This window comes from Pantherophis guttatus, chromosome 15 (assembly GCF_059756535.1).
Source record: "Pantherophis guttatus breed Tessera chromosome 15, ASM5975653v1, whole genome shotgun sequence".
Classification (NCBI taxonomy): Eukaryota; Metazoa; Chordata; class Lepidosauria; order Squamata; family Colubridae; genus Pantherophis; species Pantherophis guttatus.
The window spans coordinates 20137313-20149605 of NC_142077.1; positions in this window are offsets into that span (position 1 = coordinate 20137313).

The following is a 12293-nucleotide window of genomic DNA, read 5'->3' on the forward strand; positions in this document are numbered from 1 at the left end:
TTTTTTTTTTTTAATTTGATTTATATGCCGCCCTTCTCTGAAGACTCAGGGCGGCTTACAATGTGCTCAGCAATAGCCTTCATCCTTTTGTATATTTATACAAAGTCAGCTTATTGCCCCCACAAACTGGGTCCTCATTTCACCTACCTTAGAAAGGATGGAAGGCTGAGTCAACCTTGAGCTTTGGCGAGATTCGAACCCTGCAGTAATTGCAGGCAGCTGGTCTTAATAAGCTTAATAACAGGGTGAGTCTGCGGGGAGGGAGGCTTCCCGCGTGGGCTCCGAGCCCCAGAGGCCGCCCGGAGCTTCTCCTGCTCTCAATTCCGCAGAATTCCGGAATTCTGCGCTCGCCCCCTGCGGGTCCTCTGGCCGCTCTCCTCGGCTGGGCCGCCGCAGCTTCTGGAGACGGAGCCCCGACGTGGCCCGGGAGGGAAGCAGCGCAGGGAGACCCACCGATCACCCACGCAGCGTGGCTGGGAGGAAGCCCGTCCAGGCACTCGCCCGCCCGCCCGCTGCCCTCCGACCGGCTCCCTGGCGAAGCTCCCACCAGCTCCGAGGCGGCTTCTGCGGGGACGAGGCGGCGGGAGGGGAGGGACTCGGGCAGATCGCCTGCTGGGGGTGGCGCTGCAGGACAGGGGCTTGAGTGACAGCTGTCTGTTCATGGGAGGAGGAAGGGGGGATCCAGGAGGCGCAGGGGCAGGAGGAGCCTTTGGTGCTGGGGGGGGAGAAGGGGGGCCAGGAGCGCCCAGGGAGGGTGCAGAGAAGCAAAGGCAGCCGAGGGACTTTTCTCCCCTCACTACAGTTTTCAAAGCAGCTTTAAAATAAAAGCCAAATGGGCGCCTTTGAGACAATCACTGGGAGATTGTGAGTTCTAGCTCTGCCTTAGGCAGGAAAGCCAGTTGGGGGAGTTTGGGCCAAGGTCCAGGAGGCTCTGAGTTCTAATCTTCCCACAGGCATGAAATCTTCCTGAGTGACTTTGGGCCAATCCCCAGGAGACTCTTGAGTTCCAGTCCCGCCTTAGTGCTTTTTGATTGCGGGTGTGAAACTTGGAAATATTTTATCAGATTAATGTGGGAGACCAGAATTGGGGATTCCTAGAGTGTGAGATGGCCGAGTGTCCAATATTGTGTGGTTTGATGGAGGAAAGTGAAATTGTGGGAAGATGCCTTTTCCATGTTGGGCGAAGCCGTAAATCTCTCTGCCTTCTGCTTGTGGGAGAACCAGAGTGTTCATTGTGGATCTTAGACTGAGCTTCAAAGGGATCCTATTTGCAATTAGGAGCCATTCTGAAACATAAAAATTGATTCCCAATTGATCAGCAATCTGTGTGGTTGGAGAGCAGAACAGCTTCCATGGGTGCCTCTCCCTAGAAACCAGGAAGTCCCCCCCCTCCTCTATTCACCCCCTTCTTGGACCTGGATGAATATTATGCAGCACTGAAGGTTTGTGACCCGGTCAATGATGCAACTGCCTTTAGACAGGATCCCCTCAACCTCCTGGGGAGAGTCTCCAGGTCCCCTTTCTCTGGGCAGCTTCTCCAGCCCTTCCCAGACAAGACAAGCTTGGAAGATGAGCAGAGAAAAAGCTTTAGGTAGAAATTGTAGAATGGAAAATTAAAGGGCCTGAAAACTGCTATTTTGTTTCTCTGGTGGAGGAAAGTTAAAAACACAGTGGAAATTTCTTTATACACTTTATTCTTTTATTTACTTTATTTATTTTTATTTTGGTGTGAAGTATACACCAAGATAAAAACCCCAAACTGAAATCCCAGACAGCGATTCTGCTGAACATTTTCTGCAAAGGACTTTTTTATGAGGAAATCAAGAAAGAATTATATAAGAGAGATGAAGATTTCCCTCCCCAGCTGAGAGACAGTCAAACATGGCATTTCACATCATTCTGACATTCTCAGGGAGAGGATCAGGCAACCAGGTTGGTTCCCACAGCTTCCTCCTGGCCTCTTTTCCTGCTCTCTCTCTCTCTCTCTCTCAGGCACACTTTTAGATGCTGTAAGGAGGAACAAGGGCCCAAATTATTTTTTATAAAGTGTCACATTCAGTAGCTGTTGCTGATTTAGTGAGCTGGAAAGAAAGGGAGCTAAAAGAATTCCAGTTGTTCAACAGTTTCCCATTTTGAAACATATAGAAATGATTTTCTTTGACTCCTGCATACTATCTAAATGGAAAGAATATCTCCTTTCAAATAAAAGAACCGTTAACAATTCTACCAATATCATAATGGTGTTATATCTCATGTTTTTACATTTGTTCTGGCTGTGAGCTGCTCTTTTGTGTTGAGGTCTGGCCTCAGAAGGATAATGTAGCACTTGGGGATGAAGATGCAGCCCAGCAGACCAGCACTGGAGGCCAGGATGGAGAAGACCTGCACAGCCACCATGGATTTCCCTTTGGTGCTCAGGTAGGTGGGCACAAAAGTCACCCAGACACTGCAGAAGACCAGCATGCTGAAGGTGATCAGCTTGGCTTCGTTGAAGGCCCCAGGCAGGTTCCTGGCCAGGAAAGCCACCGTGAAGCAGATGGCAGCCAGGAAGCCCATGTAGCTGAGGGTGACGTAGAACATGACAACGGCCCCTTCGTTGCATTGCAGGATGATCTCTCCAGGCTGGGAGTGGAGGTCAGAGTCAGGGAAGGGGGCAGAAACTCCCAGACAGGTGGAGCAGATGATAATTTGGACAGCAGAAGAAGAAAGGATGATGGAGTTGGCCAAGCTCTTCCCCAACCATCTCTTGACTCAGTTTCCTGGTTTTGTGGCCAGGAAGGCCAGCACCACCGTGATGGTTTTGGCCAAGAGAGAAGAAACGGCAACTGAGAAGATGATGCTGAAAACTGTCTGTCGGAGAAGGCAGGTGGCTTTCCTTGGTTGACCAATGAAGAGAGAAGGAGACAAGAAGCAAAGCAGGAGGGAGATGAGGAGGATGTAGGAGAGGTCCCGGTTGTTGGCTTTGACAAGGGGAGTTTCTTGATATTTCATGAAGAGGATCAAAACAAGGCCTGTTGTTAGGAAGAAGAATAGGGCAAAAGAGACCAGGATGATGCCCAGATGTTCCTCATAAGAAAGGAAGGTTATGACTTTGGGGATACATTGGACTCTGTCCACATTTGGATATTTATCATCTGGACACTTGGTGCATTTTTGTGTGTCTGAGAAAGCCAAAAAGCAATATTTCTTTAATATACTGGTTTTATTTACATGTCAAGAAATACCTTTTTTGGATGACAGCTGTTACCATGGGCATTTTCCAAGAAGTATTTCCTAGCTATTTCATTAAAAAGAGCAAAAGAAGGATATTTTTTTAAAAATGTAGCTAGGTATATGAAGTTGAGGGAGGTTCTAGGATGTTAATTATTTCCTGTGTAATGTGTAGAATCTTCATAGGAACCTACATTATTAGAGGTTAATAATGAATCATAAAATCATTTTAGGCAAACATCCTGAGTCCTGCCCCATGGCAGTTAATATCCTGGACTTGGAGGATACCTACAGCATCTTGTAACATCTGGAAGCAACCTGGAATTAAGGAGAAACTTCCTATCAGTGAGAGCAATTAGCCAGTGGAACAGCTGGCCTCCAGAAGTTGTGTGTGCTTCAACATTGGAGGTTTTTAAGAAGAGACTGGAAGTCCCTTGTCTGAAATGGTATAGAGTCTCATACTTGAGCAGGGGGTGGACTAGAAGACCTCCAAGGTCCCTTCCAGATCTCTTCTGATTGATTGATTGATCTACATGACTGGCAGAATATTTGTGTAATGAGTTCCCCCCATAACTATCCACAGCACCAGATTATGGCCCAGTGACACCTTCCCAGTGATCCTCAAGGGAGGCCGATATACAGTGATTTGCAAGATTTTTCAGAAGGTGGACCTGAAACAATTCATCAAGTTTCAAAGAACTCAGGTGTTCCTAAAAAGCTAAACATAGCAGCACATATCCAACAGTGGTGGGTTTCCCGTGGTTTGGACCGGTTTGCAAGGACCGGTAGTAAAACCGGCAGGAGGCTCCGCCCACCGACCCGGATGTCATCATAGGCGATCTGCACATGTGTAGAAGCATACACGCTCCCATTGTGTGAACCGATGGTAAAGATAAGCAGAACCCACCCCTGAAATCCAAACTAAAAAGCAGAAGAGATATTTCCTCTGCTGTTAGTAAAGTTTGCCCAGTCAGCCATCCCCTCCTCCCATCTCTTCCCAGCCCCTCCTTCCAAGTCTTTTTGATTTAATTCCATTTACCTAAGAAATTGTGCAGGTTAAAAATAAAAAAACCCAGGTGAGCTTAAATGTGTCTTTTAACTTGCATTTTCATGAAAAGGTTCTGGATGGATCCAGTTCCACAAAGCCTCCCATTTTCCTCAGTGTGACCCACCTTCCTGAGTGGAGAAGGTCCCCTCCGGACAAGGAACGCAGTCATAGCAGCAAACTGGCTCTCCTTCTCGAGCCCTCTTAACAAATCCAGGATGGCAACTTTCCACACATTTGGACTGAGGCAGAGACTGAGCAGAAAAACAAGGAATGCCAAAGAAAAGAGATTAGGACTCTCCGTCCATGGAAAACGGAGGGAGAATTAGATGGAGACAAGTAGCCTCTGGTCTTCACTGAGGTAAATATGAAACCTCTGACTACTTCTAAACAGATGTAGGAGGTATAATAACTGGCAGATTCTTCATTTAGTTCCTCCCTTTTTTTTTTTTTTGAATTAAACATTACAATGAAGTAATTTTCTACTTAATAAAGTCAAGAGGGTTGGAATTGAAAAAAGATTTAAATACGATGATATATTCATCTTAAAACTGAGAACAAAGTTTACTGTAAAAGATTTAGGAAATTTTATTCTATTAGGTTTTTTTAATATGAAATTAAACTGTGATGAAGAAAGAAACCTCTGACCAGTAAGATCTTGAAAGGTTTCCCTAAAACATGGCAAAGCCACTCCACTGTTGAAGAGCTTCCATGAGATGACACCACCTGGCATGGGAGGCCAACCACCCTGGAGACTCTAGGCTTTGCCCACTTGAAATGGGACCTCAGGCTTTGGAAAACAGAGAAAAGGCAGCAAAATTTCTCTCACCTTATTGAGCAACTTTAGCTGTGAAAGAGCATCTTGGTTGATAGTAAGTCTCTGTCTTTTAAAATATGCCAGAGTCTCTCTCCTGGGATCCTCCTTGAGGAGAACCAAGAAGCCGTCAATGGCCAGATCTGCTTTTATCTCTCCATTTTGGTCCAAATACAGTTTCCTCTCAGAAATATTCCAAAAATCAATCTTCTCCAGAAAGGGATGAAACTAAAATGGGAACATCCAGGAATTTGAAAAACAGAGAACTTTGTTTCTTATCCCACATTGAATCTTTCTTCTACAATTGTCTAATCTCCAAATATGCTTAATTGGGATATAAATACTGTCATCATCTTTATAAGTGAATGAAAAAGTTTGAGAAAAAATTGTCAATCATATACTGACAAAATATAGAGAAAATATAATTGACACAATTGGTCAAATATAGGGAACATTCTAGAGCAGATGACAAATAAAATGAACAGAGAAAGAAAAAAGATGAGTCATAAACGCTTTGAAAGCAAGAGGTTGATTCCCAGAAAGCATGGATTGATCCAGAAGAAAGTTGTCAGGCTAATCTTCTCCCTGGTCATCCTGACGGAAAACACCTCCAGATGTGCTAATTTTATTTAATTTTAATGTGAAATTAACAACATTTTGCAGATCTGAAAGAACAAATCTCCCACCAACTCTTTTCTCAGCCTGAAAAGTTAGCCAGGATCCTTTCTGAGTTTCTTTCTCTCCCATTATGCAGCTGCAGGATCCTCCCCTCTTCTCTGATCCTTCCCTAGGCAGCCTCTCTTCCCCTCATCCCAAAAGTCATTCTCACACATCATTACACTTCCTAAATAGATTATGGGAACTCTGGTGACATCTGGATTTCAGGAAAGGACTCTGTAAGGTCCGGCCTCTCCTCCTCATTCAGGAAAGTACAGACTCTTGAAACTTGGCCTTTCAAAAGGAAGCTTTTATTGGGAAGGAGTGGTGGAAGGACGGAATCAAAGCAGGCTCTGAGAGCCCTCAGGCAACACAGTTAGAATAAAGGAAAGTAGAAACCCTCCCAACAGTCCAGTGGGGATTCAGCCAATCCGCAGGTGTGAAGATGTTATTGTTCCCGCGGCTCTGAGAAAGTGATAAGGGAAGTTTCCCAGGGTCATCTTCCGACACATGGCCCTCCCTCCCCTTACGCTCCCCAAAAGGTGAGAAAATGCCAGGCCGCTTAGGCACCAGGCTAAAGGTTATAAATCAATGGGCTGCAGGATACAAGATACATGGGGGGAGGAAAGGGGTAGAAGGTAAAGTACAAATGTAATCTGGGGTCTCCTCCTTCCCCCAAAGAATGGCAGATTCACAGATCTGACAGACTCACAAACAATTGTGTGATGTGATTAGAAACTTGAGGGGCAGATGGTATGATAACTAAGTAGATAAAAACTGTCTTCAAAATGATACACAATAATTTTTAACCCTTTTTTATCTTTCCTATGAAACCTGAAGGTGATGCATAACAATTTGCCATTTCCCATCATTTTTTCTATGTTGTCCTTAATACAGTAATTAATACGATCTTAGAATAAGCTAATTTGATGTGATTTAAAGAATATAAAGTCTTTCAACTTACAAGCCTTATTTGAAACTTCATTTAACAATGGTTTTAAATCAACTTAAAGATGATAATCAGAAGCAAGCAACAATTGTTGAATCGGATGGATTGGATGGATGGATGGACTGGAACTGAATTTGCTGCTGGCATCCCTGAAGGAGGAGTCTGGTTTGAAGGCAGGCTGCTTGGAGATGGCTGGAGAGGCCATGGACCCCGAAGACTCAAAGTGGACAGAACGGATGACTGAAGAAATGGATTCTTTCAAGAAGATTGAGGGAAATTGGGGAATGGACTTGTCATATTTAACTGGAAAACAAGTCTTAAGAGTCATTGTGTTTCAATTTACCGGAGGTGCTGTGACTTTGGGGGATGAAAAGCAGTTGCTGGGAAAGATCCTAATTACAATTTGAAGGACATGCCTTATTATTAAGAATCAAAGAATGATGTTTAACCCTGGTCAGATTCTGAATGCATCAGAGATAAGGATTCTGGTGGTCTGTGGTAAATAAGAAGCTCCTGTAAATTTTCTCTGTGTTAAATACAATAGCAGATAACAGACCATTTTGAAATTTTTAAATTTAATTTTATTGTTGGATTTCCTGTTAAATACATTTTTGATATACAGAAGATAGATGACGTCAAGTAGTTGCAAATAGACTTCCTGTTGGCTCCACGAGCCTCGAAGACGTTCTTTTGAGAGCGTCCATTCCCTGGCTCCGTTAAAGCCCCAGAACAGCCGACAAACGCTGTCTGGAGGCTTGGAATTCTCTCCCCGGGCAAAGGGGAGAGAGAAGAGCAGGCGGGTGGAGGTAGAGCCCCCCCAAACGCCCTAGGAAAGATCCTGGGGCACGAAGGGTGCACGCTCCCTAAAAGCCTGTCAAGCCACTCCAGACCAGGGACGTCCCCGCTAATTAGCAGATTTAGAAGCCGTGACCAATTTTGCTGAATGGAAATGAGGGAATCAACATCTTGAACTAACAGCAGGCGGAACGAGCAATGAGAAATCAGACTGCAAGTATTTTTTACCTAACTCCAAAGTCTTGAGCCTCCTTCGGAAGTAACTACTTAGCACTTTGCAACAAAATGGCGATTGAAGCTTGAAAGGGCGGGGGAAACGGAAAGCTACAGGAAAAGTTTCGTTTTGGTGGCAGCCCTTTGCCTAAAAAAAAAAGCTTTTGTGTTGACAGAAGGAGGACTTTAAATGTTAATTAATATTGGGAAATCTTTTGAGAAACTTTTCTTTTTGGCTCTGATTAAATATAAAGATTAATTTTAAAGTAGAAATGGCCTCAAAGTCTGTAAAAACTGTTCCCACTAAAGGAACGGGGAGTGCTGGCAGCTCCTCAGCTCATATTTCTAGATTACAAGTTCTTGCTCCTCCAGCGGATCCACAGATTTTAACGTTGGAAATGTTACAACAAGCCCTCCAAGTCACCCAAAATAAAATTGTTGATGTGATTGATGAAAAAATTAAGGAAACTAATGAAAAAATTAAGGAAACTAATGAAAAAATACAGGCTGTGTCAGATGAGATTGCAACTCGCAATCAGAAGATTAGGGATGATATATTAATGGCATTTAAGTGTTTGGCAAGCAATATTGAAATGGTGGATGATAGAGTTGAGGAAATTAAACAATCCTCGGAAATTTTGGATGGTAAATTAGGAGAAGCCCAAAACAGAATTCAAAAGGCTGAAGATGATGTAACAATGATACAATACAGAGATATGGAATTTGCTTTAAGATTCAGAGGGGTGAAGGAGAATAAACAAGAGAACTTGAAAGAAATGATGTCAGAGGCATTAGCACCGCTGGTGTGGGAGTCAAAAAATGATCTGGGCTGGCAGATGGACAAGCTGTACCACATTAATTCCTGGGTTGCTAGACAGAAACATTTACCAAGAGACATTGTGATATAGTTTACTACAAGGAGAGTACGTAATGAAATCTTACAGGCTACTTTTAAAAACAAGCTTTGGGTGGAAGGCCAGGAAGTGATGACAATGAAAGAAATCCCCCCTAAGATCTTGAGAGCTAGAAGGGAGTATGCTTTTCTGGTGGATGAACTGAGAAAACGCCAGATACAGTACAGATAGGAGGTGCCAACTGGACTAGTGGTGACTTACTCAGGAGAGAGGCATCGGCTTAATACAATTTGGAAAGCAAGAGATTTTTATATAAATGTATTAAAGGCTGGCACACCCAAATCAACTAAATCACCAGAAGGCAAAAGAAAGAAGGAAGTAATGGAAGGTGAGACAGAAGAGCTACTGACAGTAGTTCAGGGGGGAGCTTTGGCTGATCAAGAAGAAATATTACAAATTCAAATGGCTACTCAAGAGTTGGCGCTAATTGATTTATCGCAGGAACCAAAGGATCAAAGACAAACCAGATCGGTGACAGCTAGACTCAAAGAAGAATTAAGACAGCAACAATCCCAGATGGCAACTCAAGAAATGATTCAAGATACTACCAGAACAGGAGCAGTGGGGGGAGCAAGACCTAAAACTCAAATGAGATCAGAGCATCAGGACTTGCTTCAGAGGCTCCGAAGGCCCAGAGATGGGAACTAGATTTTTGACTTGGAACGTTAACGGCTTGAATTCTCCACAGAAAAGAAGAAAAATATTTTACTATCTTAAGCAATTTAAGAACGAAGTAATTTGCTTACAAGAGACTCATATAAGAATACAAGATCAAAAATATTTGATAAATGCAAGACTTGGTACACCTTATATAGCAGCAGCACCAGAAAAGAAAAATGGAATAGTTATATATCTGAAAAGAGACTTAGTCGCTAAATTAATTGAAGCAGATGACCAAGGAAGATTTTTAGCGATAGAACTTTTAATAAAAGGAGAAAAAATACTTGTAATCGGAGTTTATGCCCCAAATCAACAACAAGAAAATTTTTATAATTTACTACACTCGAAATTGACACAGTGGGCATATAAAACTTGTATCCTGTTAGGGGACTGGAATGGTGTTTTGGACGTTAAAAAAGACAAGAAGGGACCTAAACAAAATGTGTTAACAAGAGCAAAACTGCCCAAAGCATTTTGGGAAATGATGGATGATTGGGAGTTGAGAGATATTTGGTGTGAAAAAGATTTTACTTTTTTCTCAGACAGACATCATTCCTTTTCAAGGATTGATTTTATATTAATTACTAATGATCTTTTATCTAGGGTGAAGAATACGAAGATTTGCTCAAGAACATTGACAGACCATAGTCCAGTTTGGCTGGAATTGGAGTATGGGAAAGGGCCCAGGAGGTCCTGGAGGTTAAATGATAATTTGTTTAGGTATGAAGAAAATGTAAAAGAGTGTAAAAAACTTATGAAAGAATTTTTTGTTATCAATATGCAAAAGGGCACATCTATGGAAATGGTATGGGATGCAAGTAAAGCATATATGCGAGGAATTTTGATATATTTGAATAATAAATACAGAAAGAAATGGGGGGCAAAAAGAAAAGAATTAGAAGACGAGATTAGTAAACAGGAACGGGCTTTAATAGCCAATCCAACAGATAAGAAAATCAAAGAGGCAATCAATTTATTGAAAGGTCAATTTAATATGTTAATAGCAGATCAAGTGGCAACTAATTTGCGATATGCAAAACATAATACTTTTTATAATGCCAATAAACTAGGCAGGTGGTTAGCATATTTGTTAAGGAAAAAGCAAAAATCAAGGACAATAGAGAAAATAAAATATAAGGGTAAAGAGGTTTATGAGCAACAACTGATTAAAAAATCTTTTTTAGAGTTTTATTCGAGGCTGTATACTGGTGATAAAATTAAAGATATAGATATAGACAGATATTTGCAGAAAGAGAATATTTATACAATTTCAAATGAGCAGAGGGATAGTTTAAATCAATTGATAGCTTCCGAGGAAATTGTGTTAGCAATTAAGCAGTTGAAAGTGGGTAAAGCTCCTGGGACGGATGGTCTGACAGCTATTTATTATAAAACTCTACAGGAGGAAATGGTAGAACCATTGAAAGAATTATTTAACAATATACAACAGGGAGGAGAGGTACCTCCAACTTGGAAGACAGCATTTATCTCGTTGATCCCAAAAGAAGGGCATGATGATACAGATCCTAAAAATTATAGGCTGATTTCATTATTAAATACAGACTATAAGATATTTGCTAAAATTTTGGCAAATAGATTAATGATAGTCATGCAGCAAATGATTCACCATGATCAAACTGGTTTTATAAATGGCAGACAAATGAAGAGTAATGTAAGGCAAATTGTTGAGTATCTGGGAAGGAACAACCAGGTCCCCACAGTGCTAGTGTTTTTGGATGCTGAGAAAGCCTTTGATAGATTGATTTTTTACTAAAATTTTTACTAAAATTAATAGAAAGGATGCAATTTGGAAAACAATTTGTACAGTCTATTAAGGCAATATATCAAAAACAAACAGCGCAAATAATAGTTAATGGTGGTTTAACAGATGCTTTTAACATAGAAAAAGGAACAAGGCAAGGTTGTCCCTTGTCTCCGTTATTGTTTGTTTTGACGCTGGAAATTTTATTAAACAAGATACGCGAGATGAATACAATAAAGGGAATTAAAATTAGACAGCATGAGTACAAGTTACGAGCATTTGAGGATGACCTGGTCGTTACCTTAACCCAACCGGTACAATCGATTACAGCCTTGATGGATATAACCTGCTTATATGGACAAGTATCTGGTTTTAAAATAAATGCAGCAAAAACAAAAATAATAGCTAAAAATATGGTTAGGAGCCAAAAAGAAGAGATAGAAAGGTTAACAGGATTTGAAGTAGTTAAGAAGGTTAAATATCTGGGGGTTTATATTATGACTGCAAATATGAAATTATATCAGTACAACTATGAACCATTATGGCACAAAATACAGAAAGAGTTGGACAACTGGAAAAAATTACAACTGTCTTTGCTGGGAAGGATAGCCGCTGTAAAAATGAATATTTTACCAAAATTTTTATTTCTTTTTCAAATGATACCTATACTTAAAAAAGATGAAAACTTGAAGGAATGGCAGAAGGGCATAAATAAATTTGTGCGGGCAGGGAAGAAACCACGAGTTAAACAAAAGATATTGCAAGATACTCGTGAAAGAGGTGGCCTTAAGATGCCCAATTTAAGACTGTACTATGAAGCCGCTGCCCTCTCAGCAATCACAGACTGGATAAACCTAACGGAGGAAGAGATATTGAATATTGAAGGATATGGTTTGGTATATGGCTGGCATGCTTACTTAGTGTATGACAAGAAAGTAGATAAGACTTTTAAAAGTCATAAAGAAATATTAAGAAATGCTCTATTGCGTGTCTGGAAAAAGTATAAATATAAATTAAATGTTAGGTTACCAATATGGACAGCACCCAGACACGCGATAGAGAACATAAATTTAGAGCAAAAGCAAGATAAGATTACATATAAGGAACTCCTCTATAATGAAGGAGTCAGATTACAATTAAAATCTATGGAGCAATTAAGAGAAGAAGGGATTATTAAGACTTGGTTTCAGTATGGACAGTTGCTGGCCAGATGGAGAGAAGACCAAAAAACTGGTATTTTGCAGCAGGATGAGAACTTGATAAAGTAAATAAGA